The following is a 27,248-nucleotide window of genomic DNA, read 5'->3' on the forward strand; positions in this document are numbered from 1 at the left end:
TCCCCTGCATTAGCAGGCAGATTCTCAACCACTGCGCTACCAGGGAAGCCCCGATATATGCTTTTTGAACTAGGAAAATCAAAGACCATTGATCTACTATAGTGGTCTACAAACTTGGGTATAAACACAGCCAAGGATATGTGAAAGCTTCTCAGTGAGTATGGTGGGCATCAGGATCATTAAAGGAATTAATATATTCAAATCCTCAACGTCCATGTTATTCTTTCCTATTATTGTTCTACCTAAGAAAGTATTTCTAGTCTGCCAACTCTCCTATCTCAGCTCCCTTTTTACAATTGCTATTCTACGACATTAAAAAAGAAGGCATATTCCCTCCCATGGAGAATCTTTTCAGCCCAGGGTCCAAAAATCTCCAGGGCATCAAACAAAGGAATGTGTTTCTCAGTAAAAGCCAGGCAAAGAGAGCTTCATGGGGTCTATGTCCAATTTTATCCCTGTGACCCACTCCAGGCAAGGTTCCATGCCATTACTCACTTTCTCCCTTATCTGTCTTAGGACTGAAATTCAAAAGTGAGGAGGTTTACATATGAATATATATATTATAATGTTAAAAATAAAGTCTGTTTCTTTCTGACAAAAAAACAAAATTGATTTGACAATGAGGACTGACTTTGTCAACTGGATTATATGGTAACATTTCCTATAAATTGAATGAGTTAAGTTTGTTACTTTGAGGTTATAATAAAATACAATTAAAGCACTAAAGTTTATAATATATAATATTCAGGAAAATATATCCTTCCCTACTATTTAAAATCATAGTCATTTTTTATCAAATTTAAAATGAACAAGAGGGTACATAGTATTTCAAAAGTTTTTTACATGGTATGCAAGCAAAAGTGTTTCATCTGGACTGTGGAGACAGGAGCAAAATGAGCTGCTAGTGTAGTATGAAGACACTGAAGACATTTTATCTAATTAACAATTATACATGAGGCTAACTCTATGTGTTACTTGCAAAAAGCTAAGAATTTCTAATAAACGTCTAAAATCTCCACACACGAAACCAAATATGGGGTTTTATCATTGATACTTTGAAGGTTTTATTTTGTTGAGCTGTTAGAAGAGCAGGTCTACCAACTACTGTGAAATAAGCACAGGAAATGCAACATAATGATAAGGATCTGAATGTCATTACGGTTATTCTTTTGCAACTAAATTATGTAGTCACTAGTCATTCATAGAGGCTGCATTCACACATGGTAAACCACAGCTGAGGAGCTGGAAGAGTATGTTTTAAGGGTGTAAAATAAATCATTTCAGGGCTGTAACGAGTGAGTTGCTGGGCTCGGTACCACCTACTTCAGTTATCAGAGCTGAGATGAAGGTGCAGTCAAACAATCAACCTCTTGAAATTTAAATATATATGAAAGAATTGCTGGCTATAAAGCAGTCTGAACTGTATATAAAAAAGTTATAATAGACAGTCTGAACTGTATATTATAAAGTTGATTGGCTTAGACTACTAGAACTGCTTTTTTAGCCACACAACAGTTCTTTTGTTGCAGAAGTTGTATTTTACATCAATCACCTGCCAGTGAAATATTGAGCTTCTGAACTAAATTCTTAAATGCATTTTCAGAAATTATGTTATTACTTCTTTATATGCTAGTTAAAACTCTGATTCTGATGGCGTTCTAGACACACAACGACCTTATACATGATTCTAAATATCTACAAATGAAGGAAAGCTCTTGATCAATGAAGTATGTTGCCCTATATCTAGATGTATTCCAAATATTTGATGTAAAAAAAGTGAAGATAATTAATATTTCATTTTATTTTAGTATCACTTGGACACAACATAGAAAAATAAAATTTAAAGAAACCTCATAACAAAGACCATCATATAATTTTGATTTAAGTAGTTGGGAGGAAAGGACTTGAGAATTACATTTGTAATAAAAGACAGAAAGTAAAGGCTCTCTACCTGTACTGTTATAAGCCATTCTGATTTGGTTTGGAAACATGACTTCATCTTTCTAAATGTTTTTCCCTCTATATTTAAGCAAGTATGCTATTTGAAGGGAAAATATCAGGTACACAGTTATTCCTCGATGTAAAATTAAATTCAATAATTAAATATATTAAATGTATTTTCTAAGTTGGAACAATTCAGTAAGCTATTGATTGACCCATTTCCTTAAGTATATTTTATAGACTTTTTTCCACTTTTTTATGTCCTGACTACAGGGTTAAGGCTTTTGAAGCTTAAATATAAATCAATTAATTATCTTTTAAAATTAATTCTCTTTTAAAACTGACATGGGGCTTCCCTGGTGGCGCAGTGGTTGAGAATCTGCCTGCCAATGCAGGGGACACGGGTTCGAGCCCTGGTCTGGGAAGATCCCACATGCCGTGGAGCAACTAAGCCCACGCGCCACAACTACTGAGCTTGCACGTCTGAAGCCTGTGCTCCGCAACGAGAGGCCCACGATAGTGAGACCCGCGCACCGCGATGAAGAGTGGCCCCCGCTTGCCGCAACTAGAGAAAGCCCTCGCACAGAACCGAAGACCCAACACAGCCAAAAAATAAATAAATAAATAAATAAAGTGAAATTCTTTAAAAAAAAAAAAAAGATAGTACACTTAATTAAAAAAAAAAAAAAAACTGACATGTTAAATTACAAGATGTTGCAACAAATGGCCTGTTACATCATATAGCAAAACTTTTAAACATGTTATCGTATTTTTATCAAGCTACCTGAGTATTTTGAAAGCAAATACATAGAAAAAAATTGAATTTATTTGCTCATTGTGCTCTGTTTGACAGCTCTCCACCCACATATTCTTTCTCTGCCCTTCTCTACACTACTCTGGTCCCAAAAGGCTGATGCCAATGGGATGTATCAATTAGCCTCTTTACCCTTTGGCTTCCAACTAAATTTGGTTATTTCAACAGAGTTTCTCAACCTGGACACTGCTGACATTTGGAGCTGGATAATTTTTTGTTGTGGGGGTCTGTCCTGCCTATTGTAAGATATTTAGCAGTACCATTGGCCTCTACCCACTAGATGTCATAACATGTCCTCCAGTAATGGCAATTACAAATGTCTCCAGACATTGCCAAACATCCTGGGGCAGGGGGGCAAAATTGCCTCTGTTGAGAACCACTGGTTTAACAAGAGGAAACAATAGAAGATGAAAGAGGGAGAGAAAGAGAAGTGATCTGTGCACTTAAAGCTACCCCAGCCCTGGCCAGGTAGTGGCTTTGACAGTAGCTTCATTCTTCTATTTGTGACTTCCATCTGGAGGTCCTCTTCTAAGGCTACATTTCTCACTGGGTTTTCATAACAGTAACAGCATTCTCTCCCCTTGCCATATTAGGTTTAGGGGTGGTAATGGCTTCCCACCGTTGCTAGTACCTGGGTAATTCACCAACCTTTGTTTGTTCCTTAAACTCTCACACTCCTGTAGACAATTCCTTTATTAAACTCTTTTCAATCTATTTCCTGCTTAATTCTTGGCTAATAAAATACACCTTTTTGGAAGATGCATTATGTGTCTAGTAAGCACCGTGTTTTTGCTAATCAATCTCCACCTCCACCCCCTCTCTCTTAAGATGCACTTTCAATAGAGACAACACAGCAACACTGACATCATTTGAACTGCACTACTATCTGTACTGACTCATTTTCAGAAAATATCCAACTTTCCATTCCTTGTATATGTGCTAGTGTTCCTGCTCCCCATGATTAAATAATCTCCCCAACTCTATTTATATTCACCTCAAAAGGCTTAGGGTTAATTCCTATGTTCACAGGAAGAATCTTCTCCAGTCTATACTGAACTCTTATTTATCTGAAACTTTAATTGGTGTACTGCTATGGACTGAAAGTTTGTGTCCCTCAAAATCATGTTTTGAAACCCTAATCCCTACTGTGATGGAGATGCAGCCTTTGGGGAGTGATTAGGTCATGAGAGTGGAGCTCTCATAATGGGATTACTGCTCTTAGAAAAAGAGACACAAGAAAACTTGCTTCCTTTCTCTCTCTCTGCCATATGAGGATACACTGAGAAGAGAGCCATCTACAAACCAGGAAGAAGGCTCTCACCAAAAATCAAATGGGCTGGCACCTTAATCTTGAACTTCTCAGCCTCCAGAACTGTGAGAAATAAATGTTTGTTATTTAAGCCACTCAGTCTATGGTTATTTGTTATTGCAGTACGAGCTGACTAAAGTAGGTACAAATATTGTTATCTTAAAGTTAGATATATATACTACGCAAACGGTGCCTAAGCACTACAGAGGTAGAAATCATTTCTTTTTAACTCATTTATCTCCTTCACAGGAGTTAATGCTGTATTAGGCACTTCAAAGATGTTTAATAAGTATTTGTTGAGTTGTCTTTAAAAAGTAGCTGTTGAGTTAATAGCTTTCTAAATTTTACATATCAGAGAAGTCCTTTTGAAATTTTATTTTTTCTTCCTTTTTTTTCTGAGCACATTTTATGAGGATTAAGGAATTGATCATATGAATTGCTTTATTCAGAACTGTATTAAGGCTACTTATGTAAACTAAATTGCCTACTGAATAGTTCTCAAATGGATGTCTTTGATGAGAAATCTAAGAAAATAGTGTTATGAGCAGTGGGTATTAAGTTAAATAAAATTATGATATTGTTTTTTTTAATACATAGGTTGAAATCAGAAATACCAATGTCAAATTTATTATGGTTATTTTGAATTACTACACTGAAATATTAAATTCTCAGTTTTATCATATTGTATAGCAGAGGAAAATTGCTAGCACAATCAGTGTTTAGTCCATGAACAAGCATTTGTTGGATATATATTATAGTGATAGCACAGCACTTAATACATGGATTAAAAATGCAAAAGTCATTGCTTTTGAAGAATGTACAATTTAAGAAGAAGTTTAAATACATTAAATAATATAAATCCTTGCATGTTATCTAATAGGTTCCAGAAGATGAGTAAGGTGTAGTAGTTGGTGTCTCTAGCAAGGTAGCAAACCAGTCAGTTGCTGGAACACAGGATCAGTCCAGCCTTTGTGGAAAGAAGATAAAGATAGACTGGAGATCAAAGCTTTATGCAATAGGACAGTTTTTTTCAAAACAAACAACTTTTAATCGAAATATAGTTGATTTATAAGGTTATATTAGTTCCAGGTATACAGCAAAGTGATTCAGTTATATATGTATGTTCTTTTTCAGATTCTTTTTCTTTATAGGTTATTACAAGATATTGAATATAGTTCCCTGTGCCATACAGTAGGATCTTGTTGTTTATTTTATATATAGCAGTGTGTATCTGTTAATCCTAGTTTATTCCTTCTGCCCCTTTCCCTTTTGGTAACGATAAGTTTGTTTTCTATGCAATAGGATAGATTTCTGATCCCAGAAGGTTGGATTCATGTAGGTATGACTTACACAGTGGAGGTTACAGTAGAAACATGCTGCTTAGCTGGCTCAGCGTGGCTTAAACGTAAATCATGAGGTCATGCTGCACCTAAGAAGGCCACAAGATTAATTCTAGACTTTACCCACTAGTAAAGAAGGATTTTCTAATATACTTCCAGGTGTGATCCTTATTAGTCCACAAATTTGATGGGAATGAGTCCATAGATAGAACTATCTGAAGTTGAACTTGAGTACAAAAAATGATGATTAAAGCACTCTTTCATTTATTCACATATTTAACTTACAGCTATTGATAATTTACTAGATGACCAACACCATGCCAGGAGCTGATGACATACCAGTAACTAACATAAATACCTTGATCTCATGATACTTACATACTAACAGACATGGATAGGCATAATTCTTACATTCATCTGCATAGTGCTTTTCCTATGAGGAAAAAATAATTGAAGAAGATCTCAGTGAAAAAATGTCATATTGAAGTTTTTGATTTGGCCCTAATTTGCTCTTAAATAATCTGTGGTTTCTACTTACCTTTCATTATTCTTTTGACTTTTGGGGACTAAATAGGCTCAACTGAGGAAAACTCCAAAATGAGGAAAATTTGGGTTTTGGTGTTATTTATTGCATTTTAGTATTCTTTGTCCTCATCGCCCCTTAAGGCATTTTCCAATGGGAGAACAGCATAAAGAAATAGAAATATTACACTTTGGAGGTTAGGGTCTGTTGGATTTGAATCTGGAGTCTGCCGCTTATTAATTGCATATCTTGATGCTCAGATATCTAGAGCCTCTGTTTCCATAACTATAAAACAGAGTTGGGAGCTGAGACTGGCTGAGGAGAGACCAGCAGGAGAGTGCCTATCTCTGCTCTATTTCTCCCAACCTCCTGCAGCTGCTGGGCTCCCTCAAGTGCTCTGAGAAGCTAGGAGAGATCGGTAGAATTTATGCTTCCAAGGTAGATTTGAATTTTTAATGATATATATATATATTTTTTTTAGATCGCTAAACCTCTTTCTCCAGCACTGTGTTAAGAACTTGAAACAAAAACAACCGAAAAATAATATTCAGATGAATGTACTTTTCTAGATTTTCTAGGAAATATTATATATCTCTCCTCTTTTTCACCCAGTCCACAACCTCACTGAGTTCTACTAAGTAGGTATCTCAGGAAAAGATCAGGATATATTAACAAAAGTGAGTCTCCTTCTGAAAGTGAGGTTTTCCAGACCAGCTCATTTATTTTCTGGCAAAGATTACCGTCACACGTCCAGGGCATTGTTTGCCTGGAGTCAATTCCTGTGGTTCCCATAGTTGGAAGGGAATCAGAAGAAGTAGGAAAGACAGATGTTGGGCAAGGCTAACCATTAGTCGGCAGCAGCAGCTTCACATGTTTGAAATCACGCTGTGGTTTTTTAAGTTTTATTCTTATTGTCTGTTCAGCCTAAACACTTGCCACTCTTGCTGTGAAGCTAAGGATCATAAAGACTGGTGTTGCTTAATCACATTGCTTTAATACCTCACTGTTATAACCAATGCAATCCAGAAATATCTCAAAAGAAAGAGCATATTGTAATGGTACATTAGAAAAGTTCACGGTCTGAGGGTTCATTGCTGATTTTAAAGATCATTCTTAGAGTTTCACTTGCTTTAAAGGAAGGTAAAACTTACTCGTCTGGAAAATTCGTGGGTAAAACTGTCACTGTTTGCAGATGACATGATACTAAACATAGAGAATCCTAAAGATGCCACCAGAAAACGACTAGAGCTAATCAATGAATTTGGTAAAGTTGCAGGATACAAAATTAATGCACAGAAATCTCTTGCATTCCTATACACTAACAATGAAAGATCAGAAAGAGAAATTAAAGAAACAATCCCATTCACCATTGCAACAGAAAGAATAAAATACCTAGGAATAAACCTACCTAAGGAGATAAAAGACCTGTACTCAGAAAACTATAAGACACTGTTGAAAGAAATCAAAGATGATACAAACAGATGGAGAGATATACCATGTTCTTGGATTGGAAGAATCAATATTGTGAAAATGACTATACTACCCAAAGCAATCTACAGATTCAATGCAATCCCTATCAAACATACCAATGGCATTTTTTACAGAATTAGAACAAAAAAAACTTAAAATTTGTATGGAGACACAAAAGACCCTGCATAGCCAAAGCAATCTTGAGGGAAAAAAACGAAGCTGGAGGAATCAGACTCCCTAACTTCAGACTATACTACAAATCTCCAGTAATCAAGACAGTATGGTACTGGCACAAAAACAGAAATATAGATCAATGGAACAGGATAGAAAGCCCAGAGATAAACCCATGCACATATGGTCACCTTATCTTTGATAAAGGAGGCAAGAATATACAATGGAGAAAAGACAGTCTCTTCAACAAGTGGTGCTGGGAAAACTGGACAGCTACATGTAAAAGAATGAAGTTAGAACACTCCCTAACACCATACACAAAAATAAACTCAAAATGGATTAAAGACCTAAATGTAAGACTGGACACTATAAAGCTCTTAGAGGAAAACAAAGGAAGAACACTCTTTGACATAAATCACAGCAAGATCCTTTTTGACCCACCTCCTAGATAAATGGAAATAAAAACAAAAATAAACAAATAGGACCTAATGAAACTTAAAAGCTTTTTGTACAGCAAAGAAAACCATAAACAAGACGAAAAGACAACCCTCAGAATGGGAGAAAATATTTGCAAATGAATCAATGGACAAAGGATTAATCTCCAAAATATATAAACAGCTCATGCAGCTCAATATTAAAGAAACAAACAACCCAATCCAAAAATGAGCAGAAGACCTAAATAGACATCTCTCCAAAGAAGACATACAGATGGCCAAGAGGCACATGAAAAGCTGCTGAACATCACTAATTATTAGAGAATGCAAATCAAAACTACAATTAGTTATCACCTCACACCAGTTAGAATGGGCATCATCAGAAAATCTACAAACAACAAATGCTTTAGAGGGTGTGGAGAAAAGGGAACCCTCTTGCACTGTTGGTGGGAATGTAAATGGATACAGCCTCTATGGAGAACAGTATGGAGGTTCCTTAAAAAACTAAAAATAGAATTATCATATGACCCAGCAATCCCACTACTGGGCATATACCCAGATAAAACAATAATTCAAAAAGACAGATGAACCCCAATGTTCATTGCAGCACTATCTACAACAGCCAGGTCATGGAAGCAACTTAAATGCACATTGACAGATGAATGGATAAAGAAGGTGTGGTACATATATACAATGGAGCATTACTCAGCCATAAAAAGGAACAAAATTGGGTGATTTGTAGAGATGTGGATGGACCTAGAGACTGTCATACAGAATGAAGTAAGTCAGAAAGAGAAAAATATTGTATATTAATGCATATATGTGCAATCTAGAAAAATGGTACAGATGAACCAGTTTGCAAGGCAGAAATAGAGACACAGATGTAGAGAACAAACGTATGGACACCAAGGGGGGAAAGTGGTGAGGGGGGAATGAATTAGGAGATTGGGATTGACATATATACGCTAATATATATAAAATAGATAACTAATAAACTGCTGTAAACTGTATAAACTAATATAAACTAATATAACTGCTGTATAAAAAAGTAAACTAATTAAATTAAATTTTAAAAAATAAAAAAGAATGTTAAAAAAAAATGTGTGGGTAATTCTTAACAGTCATACCACAGAAAGTCAGCTATATCTCACTTGAAAGTGATACACAGATAATTCTCTGCCCCTCAATCCCTTTTACCAGGAGGTTTCCCTTCTCAAAAGCAGTAACTCAAATTCTTGAAGTTGCAGTCACACAGGCAGTTCATAAACAAGCTTCGCTCTCTATTTGCTGCGCAGCATTAGCAAATCCCCTCACCTCTCTGAGCCTTGGTTTCTGTTTTGTAATTGATGATTGCTAAGAACTGTGAAGAGGCTGATATTTTACCCCAAATTTAAACAAACACATTAGCATGCCTCATTTTCATGGACTCTGGCAGAAGACACAAAACTACTGGATCAGAGAAAAAAGACAATTTATTACTCACAGCAATAACAGTAACCAGATCATCATTTTCCTGTGCCCTTTCCCCAAGCCTCAATTCCCACAAAGTAATGCAATGAGGGCTTTTGAGAATACAGAGGCAGAAGGGACTTTTATATTAACATTTACTTAATCATCCAGTTTTTTGGTTTTTTTTTGAGAACAGTGTTTCGTGCTCACTCTCAGTTTTTGCTTTTATCACTGAATATAGAAATTAGGTAAATCTTTTCATATACTTTTGCTGGGTTTAGTTAGGGAATTTACTGTTTCTTCAAATAAGGGCAAGACCCAGAGGGTGTAAATATTTCTTATAAACTTCCAAACTGACCAACATCTTTTCATTAGTTGTACCTGGTGCCTCTGAGCCCTAAACCTTAGTGGAGTCTGTGACATGAAAATCTTACTTATTGGCTTCTTTCCTGTAAACCTAGATTTTACTTTTCCCCAGTCTTCTAAATCAAGCACCACCTTCCATCCATTTTCTGGCTTTCAGAATTTTATTGACGTGCCGTGTTTGTTGTTATGTCTATTCCCTTTTCCTTTGTCCTTGTAGGTTTAAACCTATTTTGTTGCCTCAGTCTCATTTAAATCAATTATCAGGAGGAAGTACAGCCTAATAAAAAATCTCTACAAGCATGTTTTTAGAAGTCTATATTCTGAGATGTTGCAAGTGTTTTCATACTCTTTTGAGTCCAAGTTATTAGTTTGTATAAACAATCCTAACATAAATAGTTCTATGGCATTTATTTTTCCTTAACATTTTTTTTCTCCTCTAGATGTAAAAACATATTTATTTTGCTGTGGAGACTTATGACACAAAAACTTTTTCTGAATTCTTAAAAGGATCATAATTATTCAGTCTTCAAGGTGATGTTAATATCATGTGATCTTGTGTAAAATTCTTGTCCTGACTCTTCCCCTAATTGGCTGCATTTGTCTGTTTGATTTCATTTCTCTGATACGTAAAAAATGTCAGTGCTTTTGTAAAGATTCAATGTGACATACACATATTAAATGATTTAAATACAACAAAATATTATATAATGTAAAAGATTAAAGGAAAATATTCCTCATAATTTAAACTTTTAAAAACAGTGTTATTTTTTCCAAATCATCATTTTGGTTGATTTCTTTGTATACTCTTCCAATTCCCTGTTATTCTCTTGAACTATAAAATTCCATCCTAGACGTAGTACCTTTAAATGAGACTTACCAATGGCAAATATACTGCTCTCTGTTTTTGTTCATTCCATTAACATGTTGCATTCCAGTATTTTGTCAGCTTTTGAAGTGTATGTGGAATTCCATTTTAACAAATATCATTGTAATGCCAATTATCCAAAAGAGAGTATTTCCAGGTTCCAGAACGCATGAAAAGGGAGTATGACAGTTCAAATACTATTGTATTTTACTGACTTGGATACAGCAATCTGTATTACTATGTTTTTTTAAAGTCTTTATTGAATTTGTTACAGTATTGCTTCTGTTTTATGTTTCGGGGTTTTGGTCGCGAGGTATGTGGTATCTTAGCTCCCTGACCAGGGATCGAACCCACACCCCCTGCATTGGAAGGCGAAGCCTTAACCACTGGACGGCCAGGGAAGTCCCAGCAATCTGTATTAAGTGAAAACATCTGTTTACAAGACATATTTAGAAATCCCTGTCTACCTAGTAATGTTTTAAACATAGACCTTGTTCTTTAAATTATTAAGTATAGCAGATAATTGAAGAGAATAGAAATTGTTATTTAATATTGTAATAGCTAGAATTCATCTAGAATATTTAATATTCTAACGCTAGAAACACCTAGTGTTCTGAAATGTTTTGTGTTGCAAATGCACCATACCTCAAAAGCGGTGAGGATAGCCTCTCAAGGACTTAGGACTGTGGCAGTTTTAAAACATAAAATGAATTATTTGATGTGATGCTTTATCTCATCATGATGTGTGGTCTATATCACCTCTCCTTGAATCTGGGCAAGCTTGTGACTGCTTCAACCAGTAGAATATAGCGTACAAGCTCATGAAAGACTGCACAGTTTCATCTTGTTATCTGGAACACTTCTTCTTGGAGCCCTGAGTCATCATGTAAGAAGTCTTACTACTCTGAGGTTGCCATGCCATTAGGAAGCCCTTGTTACATGGAAAACCCACATTAAGACATTCTGGTTGACAGTTCCAGCTAAACCCAAATTTGAGTCATCCCAGCCCTGGCACAAGATAAATGAGTGAAAATGCATCCAGATGATTCCAGTCCCCAGCCTGTCAAGTTACTTCCAATGATTTCAATCTTCTCATCTCAGACCCCAGACATCATGGAGCAGAGACAAGTCCTCCAACCTGTGCATGTCTGAATGTCTGATCCATAAAGCTGTATGCATAATAAAATGGTAATTGCTTTATGCCACTAAATTTTGGGATTTGTTTTGCAGCAAACAATATCTAACTAACCTTAAATCAGCCATGGCCTTGAAAGAGTTTTGTTCTTTGCTACAGAAAATTCCAAAAAAAAATGATCTTTGGATCCATCACCTTGCAAAAGTCAAGAGAAGCATAACAAATTACCTTTTGAAATCAGAGGATGCCCTCTAATGCTGTCTGTCTTGTTTAGTAATGAATGTGTTGGACATGCTTTCATTTTCCTGCTTTATGTAGGCACATTTTGCACTTTTAAAAATTTAGAGCCTCATAAATATATTCACTTTTCTTATGTGTAGAATAAATTATTATTTTAGTAATACGATCTCACAGATAGTAGAATGCAAATGTGTCAGAATTTGTGATGGAGATATCATGTATCACAAAATAAATTTCAAAAAGTACACAAAGTCAGGATTAGAGATGACAAGTTGGAGTTGGGAGATATTCTCAAGAATATATCTTTAAGACTTCCCTGGTGGCACAGTGGTTAAAAATCTGCCTGCCAATGCAGGGGACACGGGTTCGAGCCCTGGTCCGGGAAGATCCCACATGCCGCAGAGCAACTAAGCCCATGCACCACAACTACTGAGCCTGCATCTAGAGCCCGCGAGCCACAACTACTGAGCCTGCACGCCACAACTACTGAAGCCAGTGCGCCTAGAGCCCTGCTTTGCAACAAGAGAAGCCACCACAATGAGAAGCCCACACACTGCAACAAAGAGTAGTCCCCGCTCTCCACAACTAGAGAAAGCCCGAGTGCAGCAACGAAGACCCAATGCAGCCAAAAATAAATAAATAAGTTTATATTTTAAAAAAAAGAATATATCTTTATTGGCATTGTTTGGTCTCTCATGCAATTAGTAATTTACAAAGTATTTCTTGCCTAAAACCTTTTCCCTTTCATTTTTCCTCATGTCCAAGTTACTATTTTCTTGAATACTCAAAAGCGCAATATTCTTTACACCCTGAATGCTTCTCTGAAACTATGCATATCTTTTTCAACACATTTTTAAGAAAACTTTAATAACTGTGTCAAAAATTTATCTAGAAAAAAAAAAACTAGGTGTCCTGTAATTGCCCTTTGCAGTGGGTTATGGCAATTGAAGATGTATCTAGAGAATTGCACAAAAGTTTATATTAAATAAACTTGGGATAGAAGTGTTCATTCAGAAATAAATGCTTTAGATTTACCTGGGATAGATATGCTCATTCGAAAATAAAAAATGTTCAACTGGGATTATTCAGCTATTTTTGAAATGAGGGAAATTTAGTAAGGGAATTCCCAAGTAACTTTTATGCTTCCAGAGTAAATAAAAGGTGATTAATTCTTAAGAGTCCCCCCTGACTAAAAATAAGCAAACCGTTTATAAAGGGTCAGGCTGCATAGTAAGTTACAGGTTGAATATTAGCAATGATACCTGCAGGAATTCTTGCTAACTAGTAAACACATGGCAGGTCACTCTTAATGTGTAGTAATGTGTAGCTCAGGCCATCATCATTCACACCCTTTCTAAGGATATATGTTCTAAGGATGCCTAATTCAGAAGAAACACAGTTACATCCTCACCAAGGAATTTTTGGCCCTTCAGAGATAGTAAACAGATGACATTAGTTAAGCTTTATCATACCTGGGAGTGCATGTGGAAAACTAGAAGAATAACAGGTAAGAGTTAATATTTACTGAGTCATAGATATATAGATAAATATACATACAACCAGTCTTTTAAGTGCTTTATATCTATTATTTAATTCTTACAACAACCAAATGAGGTAGTATTATTTTCTTCATTTATAGATGAGTCAGCTGAGGCCAAGAGAGTTTATTTCCTGCAAAGTCATCTAATCAAGAAGTAGTAAATATGGAATTTAAAACGAATTGTTTCTTAACCTATATTCTTAATATTATGCTCTAAAAATACTGTCTCTATTTATTTATTTATTTTGAACTTCTTTTTATATTGGGGTATAGCTGGTTATCCATGTTGTGATACTTTCAGGTGCACAGCAAAGCGACTCAGCTGTACATATACATGTATCCATTCTCCCCCAAACTCTCCTCCCATCAGGCTGCCACATAACATTGAGCAGATTTCCCTGTGCTATACAGTAGGTTCTTGTTGGTTATCCATCTTAAATATAGCAGTGTATACATGTTGATCCCAAACTCCCTAACTATCCCTCTCCCCCAACCTTCCCCCTTGATAGCCATAGGTTTGTTCTCTAAGTCTATGAGTCTGTTTCCATTTTGTAAATGAGTTTGTTTGTATCATTTTTTTTTTAGATTCCTCATATAAGGGATATCATATGATATTTCTCTTTCTCTGTCTGAAGACTTCAATCAGCATGACAATCTCTAGGTCCATCCATGTTGCTGCAAATGGCATTATTTCATTCTTTTTAGTGGCTGAGTAATATTCCATTGTATATATGTACCACATCTTCTTTATCCATTCCTCTGTTGATGGACATTTAGGTTGTTTCCATGTCTTGCCTATTGTAAACAGTGCTGCAATGAACATCGGGGTGCATGTATCCTTTTGGACCGTGTTTTTCTCTGCATATATGCCCAATAGTGTGATTGCAGTTTCATATGGTAGCTTTATTTCTGGTTTCTTAAGGAACCTCCATACTGTTCTCCATAGCGGCTGTACCAATTTACATTCCCACCAATGGTGTAGGAGGGTTCCCTTCTCTCCACACCTTCTCCAGCATTTATTGTTTGTGGATTTTTTGATGAAAGCCATTTTGACTGGTGTGAGGTGATATCTCATTGCAGTTTTGATTTACATTTCTCTAATAATTAGCAATTTTGAACATCTTTTCATGTGCCTCTTGGCCATCTGTATATCTTCTTTGGAGAAATGTCTATTTAGGTCTTCTGCCCATTTTTTGATTGGGTTGTTTGTTTTGATAATTATAAGCCTCATGTGCTGTTGGTAAATTTTGGAGACTAATTCCTTGTCAGTCACATCATTTTCAAATATTTTCTCCCAATCTGTGAGTTGCCTTTTCATTTTGTTTATGGATTCCTTTGCTGTGAAAAAGCTTTTGAGTTTAATTAGGTCCCATTTTTAAAATTTTTGTTTTTATATCCATTATTGTGGGAGACAGAATGAAAAACAGATGAGATGAGGATTATGATTGCTCTTATAATTGCTTAGAGTGTGTTTGTAAGCAGTGTTATGGAAAAGTAAAGCCAGGCAGTACAAGGAGGACTAACTATATGGAGGAGAAGAAGCTGAGAGTCTACAGAGATCATGACACTAGAGTTCACAGGACGTTCAGCAAGAAAGTGTTTGTTCCCACTAGCTAGAGTGGAAAACCTATATCTGTGGAGTACTGGGTGGAATACTCAAGTCTATCTTATCTTGGTGATAGTACAGTGACCAACCATCTAGGCTGTAAAAAGAGGGTTCTATCAGGTTCTCACAGTGAGGATTTGAGAAATAACCCCTGGTCCCTAGGAGGAGGAGGGGAAAAACAAGCATTGCCAAACACAGTCACTACCTTCTCCAAAACAAAGGCCTATTTGCTGAAAAGACTTCAGCAGAGCACAATTTTGAAACTTTATATCAGCTGAAGGAAGGGAATTCCTCTTCACTACAGCCCCTCCAGTCTTTCCTAAGTTAGAAAAATATAATAAACAGAAAATTAGGTTCAAAGGAGATAGAAACACTGCAGAAAGGGAAGAGAGTAGTATCAAGATTTAAAAAATTAAAAAGTTAGTCCATTAGAGGCAGGACAGAAACACATGCAAAGGCACAGCCTGAGTGGAAAGTCCACTAAAAGATTTAACTTAAGTGGGAGATTATTGAACACATCCTCTCAACGTATGGCCATACCAACACGACTCCAGTAGAATAATAGTGGATTAAAGCTGAAAGAGCTACAAGGCAAAGACTCTCTCCAAGGTACTTTACAAAGAAAAGCCCCGAAACAAGAGGGGAGACCAAAACAAAGTCTCTAGGGAAGTTCGAAGCCTCTGGTACCTATAATTACAACAAATAGTAAACACAGACCAACTCCCAGCCTCATTAACATAAATTCTCAGGCTAAAGGCCTATTTACCTTAGTTCCTATTACCCAGTACAACATTTCTGGCTTTCAACAAAAACTGACAAGGCATCCCAAAAGGCAAGAAAAAGCACAGGCTAAAGAAACAAAGCAATCATCAGACTCAAACTCAGATATGATATAGATGTTGGAATTATTATTATACAGGAAGTGTTAAGGGATGTAATAAAATGTATCTAACATGCAAGAACAGATGGGCAATATAATCAGAAGGATAGAAACTCTCAAAGAAATGCTAAAAATCAAAAAGAATAACAGAAATGAAGAAATACATTTGATGGCTCCTCAGTTGACCAGCCCTGGCTGAGAAAAGAATCAGTGAGTTTGAAGGTAAGTCAACAAAAGCTTTCCAAATGAATTCACAGAGAAAAAAAGAGTGAAAAAAAGAACTGAGGAATGATGGATATGTGGGACAAATTAAAAGTTGTAACACACACACACAATTTTAATAATTAAAGGAGAAGAAATAGGAAAAGGAACTGGAGAAATATTTGAAGTGATAATGGCTGAGAATTTTCCAAAAATAGTAACAGATATCAAACCACAGACCAGAAAGCTCAGGGAACACCAAGGAGGATAAATACTACAAAAACCCACACCTAGGCATATCAGGTTAGATGTGGGTTGAATTGTGTCCCTCAGAAAGATATGTTCAGGTCCTATCTCCCAGTACCTGTGAATGTGGTCTTATCTGGAAATAGCATCTTTGTAGATGTAACCAAGTTAAGATAAAGTCATACTGAATTAGTGTAGGCTATAATGAAATAAATGGTGTCCTTATAAGACAAGGAAAATTGGGGCATACAGTCAGTCACACACAGAGGGAAGATTACCATATGGAGACAGACAAAACACAAAAGGAGAATGCCGTGTGACACCAGAGACAGAGATTGGAGTGATGCAGTTGCAAACCAAGAAACATCAAGGGTTGCAGGCAACTACCAGGTGCTGGGAAAAGGTGAGGAAGGATTGTTCCCTAGAGCCTTCAGAGGGAGCATGGCCCTGTGTCACATTGATTTTACAATTATGGGCTCTAGAACTGTGATGGAAAAAATTTCTTTTGTTTAAAGCCACCATTGTGGTACTTTGTTATGGCAGATCTAAAAACTGATACATTAGTCAAACTGCTCTAGGACAGCAACTAAGATTTTCTTCAAAGAAGTACAAATGTTAAAGTAAAAGAGGAGATAAAATGGAATCATATAAAAGGCTAAGTTAAAACAAGAGAAAGCAAAAATATGTGGCAGTAGAGAGAAAGAAGAAAAGAGTTAATAGAATGAATAGAAAACAGTTATAAAGTTACAAAGATGGTAGACATTAATTCAACTATACCAATAATCATTTTAAACATGAATGTTTGATACATACTAATTAAAAACAGATTGCCAAAGTGGTTTTAAAAAAAATCCAATTGTATATTTTCTACAAGAAACCCACTTTAAATGTAAAGTCTCTGATAAGCTTAAGGTAAAGGTGTGGAGAGAGCTATACCATGCAAACTCTAATTAATGAAAGGTGGAGAATCTGTATTAATATCAGAGAAAGCAGACCTTAGAACAAGAAAAAACATCACAGATAAAGAGGGGAGTTATATAATGGTGGGTTAATTCTCCAAGAAGACACAACAATGCTAAATGTGTATGCACCAAACAACAAATAATAAAAACAAATGAGGAAAAACTGATAGACCTGAAGAAAGAATTGTTATAGTTGGAGACTTCAATACTCCTCTGTCATAACTGCTGGATCAAGCAGATAGAAAATCAGCAAGAATGATTTTAACAGCATTAATTAGATCAACAATTAACATTTATAAAATAGTCCATCTAACAACAGTAGAATACACATTCTTTTCAAGTTTCCATGGAACGTTTATCAAGATAGACTATGTTCTGGGACATAAAACACATCTTAACAAATTGAAAAGAATGTGAATCATACAAAATATATTCTCAGACTATAATGGAATTAAATTAAAAAATCAATAACATAAAAATATCAGGAAAAATCCCCAAATATTTGGAAAGTAAACAACATTCTAAAAAATACAAGGGTCAAAGAAGTCCCAAGAAGAATTTTTTAAAATATTTTGTATTAAATGAAAATGAAAATACAATTTATGAAAATTTGTGCGGTACAGCAGAATCACAGAATCTTTAAGGATGTGGTGCTTAGAGGAAAGTTTAAAGCATTAAATGTATATTTTAGAAAATAAACTCTTAAGGAATCTACAGAAAGAAGGGAAAATTAAACCTAAAACTAACAGAAGAAATTTTTAAAAAGATCAAAAATCAATGAAATTAAAACCAGAAAAAAATAGAGAAAATCAACAAAACCAAAAGTCATTTTTTTTTTTTTTTACACTCATCAGGACTTTTTATTCTTTCTGTTCAATTTCTTTTTTTTTTTTAACATCTTTATTGGAGTATAATAGCTTTACAATGATTTGTTAGTTTCTGCTTTATAACAAAGTGAATCAGCTATACATATACATATATCCCCATATCTCCTCCCTCTAGTGTCTCCCTCCCACGCTCCCTATCACACCCGTCTAAGTGGTCACATTGTGCTATGCAGCTGCTTTCCACTAGCTATCAATTTTACATTTGGTAGTGTTTATAAGTCAATGCCACTCTCTCACTTCATCCCAGGTTACCTTCTCACTCCCTGTGTCCTCAAGTCCATTCTCTACGTCTGCGTCTTTATTCCTGTCCTGCCGCTAGTTTCTTCAGAACCAATTTTTTTTTTTTTGATTCCATATATATGTGTTAGCATACGGTATTTATCCCTTTCTTACTTACTACACTCTGTATGACAGACTCCAGGTACATCCACCTCACTACAAATAACTCAATTTCGTTTCTTTTTATGGCTGAGTAATATTCCATTGTATATATGTTTCACATCTTCTTTATCCATTTATCTATCGATGGACACTTAGGTTGCTTCCATGTCCTGGCTATTGTAAATAGAGCTGCAATGAACATTGTGGTACATGACTCTTTTTGAATGATGGTTTTCTCAGGGTATATGCCCAGTAGTGGGATTGCTAGGTTGTATGGTAATTCTATTTTTAGTTTTTTAAGGAACCTCCATACTGTTCTCCACAGTGGCTGTATCAATTTACATTCCCACCAACAGTGCAAGAGGGTTCCCTTTTCTCCACACCCTCTCCAGCATTTATTGTTTGTAGAGATTTTGATGATGATTCTGACTGGTGTGAGGTGATACTTCATTGTAGTTTTCATTTACATTTCCCTAATGATTAGTGATGTTGAGCATCCTTTCATGTGTTTGTTGGCAATCTGTATATCTTCTTTGGAGAAATGTCTATTTAGGTCTTCTGTTCATTTTTGGATTGGGTTGTTTGTTTTTATGATATTGAGCTGCATGAGCTGCTTGTAAATTTTGGAGATTAATCCTTTGTCAGTTGCTTCATTTGCAAATATTTTCTCCCATTCTGAGGGTTGTCCTTTCGTCTTGTTTATGTTTTCCTTTGCTGTGGAAAAGCTTTTAAGCTTCATTAGGTTCCATTTGTTTATTATTGTTTTTCTTTCCATTTCTCTAGGAGGTGGGTTAAAAAGGATCTTGCTGTGATTTATGTCATAAAGTGTTATGCCTATGTTTTCCTCTAAGAGTTTTATAGTGTCCAGTCTTACATTTAGGTCTTTAATCCATTTTGAGTTTATTTTTCTGTATGGTGTTAGGGAGTGTTCTAATTTCATTCTTTTACATGTAGCTGTCCAGTTTTCCTAGCACGACTTATTGAAGAGACTGTCTTTTCTCCATTGTATATTCTTGCCTCCTTTATCAAAGATAAGGTGACCATATGTGCATGGGTTTATCTCTGGGCTTTCTATCCTGGTCCACTGATATATTTTTCTGTTTTTGTGCCAGTACCATACTGTCTTGGTTACTATAGCTTTGTGGTATAGTCTGAAGTTCAGGAGGCTGATTCCTCCAGCTCCATTTTTCTTTTTCAAAATTGCTTTGGCTATTCAGGATCTTTTGTGTTTCCATACTAATTGTGAAAATTTTTGTTCTAGCTCTGTGAAAAATGCCATTGGTAGTTTGATAGGGATTGCATTGAATCTGTAGATTGCTTTGGGTAGTATAGTCATTTTCACAATGTTGATTCTTCCAATCCAAGAACATGGTATATTTCTCCATCTGTTTGTATCATTAATTTCTTTCATCAGTGTCTTATAGTTATCTGCATACAGGTCTTTTGTCTCCTTAGGTAGGTTTATTCCTAGGTATTTTATTCTTTTTGTTGCAATAGTAAATAGGATTGTTTCCTTAATTTCTCTTTCAGATTTTTCATCGTTGATTTAGAGGAGTGCAAGAGATTTCTATGCATTAATTTTGTATCCTGCTATTTTAACGAATTCATTGATTAGCACTAGTAGTTTTCTAGTAGCATCTTTAGGATTCTCTGTGTATAGTACCATGTCATCTGCTAACAGTGACAGCTTTACTTCTTTTCCGATTTGGATACCTTTTATTTCCTTTTCTTCTCTGATTGCTGTGACTAAAACTTCCAAAATTGTGTTGAATAATAGTGGTGAGAGTGGGCAACCTTGTCTTGTACCTGATCTTAGTGGAAATGGTTTCAGCTTTTCACCATTGAGAATGATGTTAGCTGTGGGTTTCTCATATATGGCCTTTATTATGTTGAGGTAAGTTCCCTCTATGCCTACTTTCTGGAGGGTTTTTATCATAAATGGGTGTTGAATTTCGTCGAAAGCTTTTTCTACATGTATTGAGGTGATCATATGGTTTTTCTCCTTCAGTTTGTTAATATGGTGTAACACATTGATTGATTGGCATATATTGAAGAATCCTTGCATTCTTGGGATAAACCCTACTTAATCATGGTGTATGATCTTTTAACGTGCTGTTGGATTCTGTTTGCTAGTATTTTGTTGAGGATTTTTGTGTCTATGTTTATCAGTGATATTGGCCTGTAGTTTTCTTTTTTTGTGACATCTTTGTCTGGTTTTGGTATCAGGGTGATGGTGGCCTCGTAGAATGAGTTTGAGAGTGTTCCTCCCTCTGCTATATTTTGGAAGAGTTTGAGAAGGATAGGTGTTAGCTCCTCTCTAAATGTTTGATAGAATTCACCTGTGAAGCCATCTGGTCCTGGGCTTTTGTTTGTTGGAAGATTTTTAATCACAGTTTCAATTTCAGTGCTTGTGATTGGTCTGTTTATATTTTCTGTTTCTTCCTGGTTCAGTCTCGGAACGTTGCACTTTTCTAAGAATTTGTCCATTTCTTCCAGGTTGTCCATTTTATTGGCATAGAGTTGCTTGTAGTAATCTCTCATGATCTTTTGTATTTCTGCAGTGTCAGTTGTTTCCTCCCCGTTTTCATTTCTAATTTTATTGATTTGAGGGTTCTCCCTTTTTTTCTTGATCAGTCTGGTTAATGGTTTTTCAATTTTGTTTATCTTCTTAAAGAACCAGCTTTTACTTTTATTGATCTCTGCTACTGTTTCCTTCATTTATTTCTGATCTGATCTTTATGATTTCTTTCCTTCTGCTAACTTTAGGGATTTTTCGTTCTTCTTTCTCTAACTGCTTTAGTTGTAAGACTAGGTTGTTTATTTGAGTTGTTTCTTGTTTCTTGAGGTAGGATTGTATTGCTATACACTTCCCTCTTAGAACTGCTTTTCCTGCGCCCCATAGGTTTTGGGTTGTTGTGTTTTCATTGTCATTTTTCTCTAGGTATTTTTTGATTTCCTTTTTGATTTCTTCAGTGATCTCTTGGTTATTTAGTAGTGTATTGCTTAGCCTCCATGTGTTTGTATTTTTTACAGATTTTTTCCTGTAATTGATATCTAGTCTCATAGGGTTGTGGTCAGAAAAGATACTTGATACGATTTCAATTTTCTTAAATTTACCAAGGCTTGATTTGTCACCCAAGATATGATCTATGCTGGAGAATGTTCCATGAGCACTTGAGAAGAAAGTGTATTCTGTTGTTTTTGGATGGAATGTCCTATAAATATCAATTAAGTCCATCTTGTGTAATGTACCATCTAAAGCTTGTGTTTTCTTATTTATTTTCATTTTGGATGACCTGTCCATTGGTAAAAGTGGGGTGTTAAAATCCCCTACTATGATTGTTTTACTGTCAATTTCCCCTTTTATGGATGTTAGCATTTGCCTTATGTATCGAGGTGCTCCTATGTTGGGTGCATAAATATTTACAATTGTTATATCTTCTTGGATTGATCCCTTGATCATTATGTAGTGTCCTTCTTTGTCTCTTGTAATATTCTTTATTTTAAAGTCTATTTTGTCTGATATGGGAATTGCCACGCCAGCTTTCTTTTGATTTCCATTTGTATGGAATATCTCTTTCCATCCCCTCACTTTCAGTCTGTATGTGTCCCTAGGTCTGAAATGGGTCTCTTTTAGACAGCATATATATGGCTCTTGTTTTTGTATCCATTCAGTCAGTCTATGTCTTTTGGTTGGAGCATTTAATCCATTTACATTTAAGGTAGTTATGGATATGTATGTACCTATTACCATTTTCCTAATTGTTTTGGGTTTGTTATTGTAGGTCTTTTCCTTGTCTTATGTTTCCTGCTAAGTTCCTTTAACATTTGTTGTAAAGCTGGTTTGATGGTGCTGAATTCTCTTAGGTTTTGCTTCTCGATAATTTTTTAAATTTCTCTGTTGAATCTGAATGAGATCCTTGCTGGGTAGAGTGATCTTGGTTGTAGGCTTTTCCCTTTCATCACTTTAAATATGTCCTGCTGCTCCCTTCTGGCTTGCAGAGTTTCTGCTGAAAGATCAGCTGTTTACCTTATGGGGATTCCCTTGTATATTATTTTTGTTTTTCCCTTGCTGCTTTTAATATTTTTTCCTTGTATTTAATTTTTGATAGTTTGATTAATATATGTATTGGCATGTTTCTCCTTGGATTTACCCTGTATGGGACTCTCTGCCCTTCTTGGACTTTATTGACTATTTCCTTTGCCATATTAGGGAAGTTTTCAACTATAATCTCCTCAAATATTTTCTGAGACCCTTCTTTTACTATTCTTCTTCTGGGACCCCTATAATTCGAATGTTGGTGCATTTAATGTTGTCCCAGAGGTCTCTGAGACTCCTCAATTCTTTTCATTCTTTTTTCTTTATTCTGCTCTGTGGTAGGTATTTCCACTATTTTATCCTCCAGGTCACTTATCCTTCTTCTGCCTCAGTTATTCTGCTATTGATTCCTTCTAGAGAATTTTTAATTTCATTTATTGTGTTGTTCATCATTGTTTATTTGCTCTTTAGTTCTTCTAGGTCCTTGTTAAACGGTTCTTGTATTTTCTCCATTCTATTTCCAAGATTTTGGATCATCTTTACTATCATTACTCTGAATTCTTTTTCAGGTAGACTGCCTATTTCCTCTTCATTTGTTTTGTCTGATGGTTTTTTACCTTGCTCCTTCATCTGCTCCGTTTTTATCTGGCTTCTACTTTTGCTAAACTTACTGTGTTTGGGGTCTCCTTTTCACAGGCTGCAGGTCCATAATTCCCGTTGTTTTTGGTGTCTGCCCCCAGTGGGTAAGGTTGCTTCAGTTGGTTGTGTAGGCCTCCTGGTGGAGGGGACTGGTGCCCGTGTTCTGGTGGATGAGGTTGGATCTTGTCTTTCTGGTGGGCAGGACTGCGTCCAGAGGTGTGTTTTGGGGTGTCTGTGACCTTATTATGATTCTAGGCAGCCTTTATGCTAATGGGTAAGCTTGTGTTCCTGTCTTGCTACTTGTTTGGCATAGGGTATCCAGCACTGGAGCTTGGTGTTCATTGAGTGGAGCTGGGTCTTAGCGTTGAGATGGAGATCTCTGGGAGAGCTTTTGCTGTTTGATATTACGTGGAGCCAGGAGGTCTCTGGTGGCCCAATGTCCTGAACTCAGCCCTCCCACCTCAGAGGCACAGGCCTGACATGCAGCCAGAGCACCAAGACCCCATCAGCCACACGGCTCAGAAGAAAAGGGAGACGAAAGAAAGAAAGAAAGAAAGAAAGAAAGAAAGAAAGAAAGAAAGAAAGGAAGAAAGGAAGAAAGGAAAAAGAAAGAAAGAAAGGAAGGAAGGAAGGAAGGAAGGAAGGGAGAAAGAAAGAAAGAAAGAAAGGAAGAAAGGAAGAAAGAAAGAAAAAGACAGGCTTCCCTGGTGGCACAGTGGTTGAGAATCTGCCTGCTAATGCAGGGGGCACGGGTTTGAGCCCTGGTCTGGGAATATCCCACATGCCATGGAGCAACTAGGCCCATGAGCCACAACTACCGAGCCTGTGCATCTGAAGCCTGTGTTCCGCAACAAGAGAGGCCACGATAGTGAGAGGCCTGTGCACCGCGATGAAGAGTGGCCCCCCGCTTGCTGCAACTAGAGAAAGCCCTCACACAGAAACGAAGACCCAACATAGCCAAAATTAAATAAATAAATAAATAAATAAATTTTAAAGAAAGAAACAATAAAATAAAAGTTATTAAAATAAAAAATTTTTTAAATGATTAAAAGTAAACAAATTAAAAATTAATTTAAAAAAAGAAAGAAGGAAAGAAAGAAAGAAAGGAGAGAGCAGCCAAACCCAAAAACAAATCCACCATTGATAACAAGTGTTAAAAACTATAGAAAAAAAAAAAACGGACACACAGAACCCCAGGACAAATGGTAAAAGCAAAGCTATACAGACAAAATACACAAAGAAGCATACACATACACACTCACAAAAAGAGAAAAAGGAAAAATATATATATATCTATGTATTAAAAAAAGGAAGAGAGCAACCAAGTCAATAAACAAATCTAACAATGATAAAAAACTCTAAATACTAAACTAAGATAAACATAAGACAAAAGCAAATTAGATACAGAAAGCAAACCCCAAGTCTACAGTTGCTCCCAAAATCCACCGCTTCAATTTTGGGATGATTCGTTGTCTATTCAGGTATTCCAGAGATGCAGGGTACATCAAGTTGATTGTGGAGATTTAATCTGCTGCTCCTGAGGCTGCTGGGAGAGATTTCCCTTTCTCTTCTTTGTTCGCACAGCTCCTGGGGTTTGGCTTTGGATTTGGTCCCACCTGAGTGTAGGTCACCTGAGGGCGTCTGTTCTTTGCTCAGACAGGACGGGGTTAAAGGAGCAGCTGATTCGGGGGCTCTGGCTCACTCAGGCTGGGGGGAGGGAGGGGTACGGAATGTAGGGCGAGCCTGTGGCAGCAGAGGCTAGCATGACATTGCAACAGCATGAGGCACATCGTGTGCTCTCCTGGGGAAGGTGTCCCTGGATCATGGGACCCTGGCAGTGGCGGGCTGCACAGCCTCTCAGGAGGGGAGTTGTGGATAGTGACCTGTGCTTGCACACAGGCTTCTTGGTGTCTGCAGCAGCAGCCTTAGCGTTTCATGCCTGTCTCTGGTGTCCTCACTGATAGCCACGGCTCGTGCCCTTCTCTGGAGGTCGTTTAGGCAGTGCTTTGAATCCTCTCTACTTGCGCACCCTGAAACAATGGTCTCTTGATTCTTCTGCATGCCCAGACTTTTTCCTGGACTCCCTCCTGGCCAGCTGTGGCACACTAGCCCCCTTCAGGCTGTGTTCATGCAGCCAACCCAGTCCTCTCCCTGGGATCTAACCTCCATAGCCAGATCCTCAGGTCCCAGCCTCCACCCGCACTGGCGGGTGAGCAGACAAGCCTTTCAGGCTGGTGAGTGCTGGTAGGCACCAATCCTCTGTACAGGAATCTCTCTGCTTTGCCCTCTGCACCCCTGTTGCTGTGCTCTCCTCTGTGGCTCCAAAGCTTCCCTCCCGCCAACCCCCGTCTCTGCCAGTGAAGGGGCTTCCTAGTGTGTGGAAACTTTTCCTCCTTCACAGCTCCCTCCCAGAGGTACAGATCCCATCCTTATTCTTTTGTCTGTTTTTTCTTGGTTTTTTTTGCCCTATCCAGGTACGTGGGGAATTTCTTGCCTTTTGGGAAGTCTGAGGTCTTCTGCCAGTGTTCAGTAGGTGTTCTGTAGGAGTTGTTCCACATGTAGATGTATTTCTGATGTATTTGTGGGGAGGAAGGTGATCTCCACGTATTACTCCTCCGCCGTCTTGAAGGTCTCTCCAAAAGTCAATTTTTTGAAAAAATTAATGAAATTGATAAATTTATAGCTAGACTAACCAAGACATAAATACATAAATTACTAATATCAAAAATTAAAATGGGTCATCCTTACTGATCCCATGATATTAAAAGATGATAGCAGAATACTTTAAAAAATTCAATGCTCACAAATTTGATAACTTAGACAAAATAGACTAATTTTTTATAAGACTAAATATTCACTTAAGGAGAAATAGATATGCTGAACAGCCTTACGTCTATTTTAAAAATCGAGTCAATAATGTAAAATTTTTAAAAGAAAAAAAGAAAATCACTAGACTCAGATGGTTTTACTGGCAAATTCAACCAAATATTTAAAATAAAATATTTAAAAGAAAACTAATACTAATTTCCCACAATATCTTCCAGAAAATAGAAGCTATGGGACACTTCCTGACTAATTTTATGTTAATATTACCACAATACCAAAACCAGATAAAGACATAAGAATAAAAGAAAACTACAGACCAATATCCCTCAGGAACATGGGGGAAAATATCCTGAACAAAATATTATCAATTTAATGCAGCAATAAATAAAAAGGATAATAACTCATGACCAATAGGGTCATTTCAGGAATGAAAGGCTGATCCAATATTTTCACATCAATCAGTATAATTTATTATACTACTAGTATACTATGTATACTAACTATACAAAGTTAATAATAACTAGTAGTTAATAATATTCAACACACATTCATAAAAAACAAAACTCTCAAAAACCTAGGAATTGAAGGGAGCTTCCTTCCCTAATAAAAGGTATGTTTGAAAAACCTACAGCTAACGTGATACTTATTGGTTAGGACTAAACACTTTTTCCCCTAAGATCAAGCACAAAGTAACATGTCTGATCTTACGAATACTATTCAACATCATATTGGTCATTCTAGCTGGTGTGACAAAGAAATAAAAGACAAAAAAATAAGAAAATGAGAAATAAAAGAAGACAAAGAAAAAAATATGCAGCTTGTAAAGAAAGAAAGAAAATTTTTGTATATATGCAGATGAGATAATTGCTTTTGTAGAATATCTACAAATTTAATCCTGGAATTAGTAGCGAAAAGGCATTCAAGATTGCAGGATACAAGCTTAATATACAAAAGGCAATTGTTTTCGATATACCAGCAATAAAA

At 36.4% G+C, this 27,248-nt stretch overlaps 1 long non-coding RNA gene across 1 annotated transcript; it reads left to right on the forward strand.

The window, feature by feature from the left end:
* Positions 1 to 2,634: 2,634 nt before the first annotated feature.
* On the forward strand, positions 2,635 to 26,383 carry LOC309656515. The gene is made up of 2 exons (XR_014261418.1): positions 2,635 to 11,870; positions 12,413 to 26,383. It is a non-coding gene; the product is annotated as an uncharacterized lncRNA (long non-coding RNA).
* Positions 26,384 to 27,248: the final 865 nt, after the last annotated feature.

Source organism: Balaenoptera physalus (genome assembly GCF_965194825.1).
Source record: "Balaenoptera physalus genome assembly, chromosome: 1".
Lineage (NCBI taxonomy): Eukaryota > Metazoa > Chordata > Mammalia > Artiodactyla > Balaenopteridae > Balaenoptera > Balaenoptera physalus.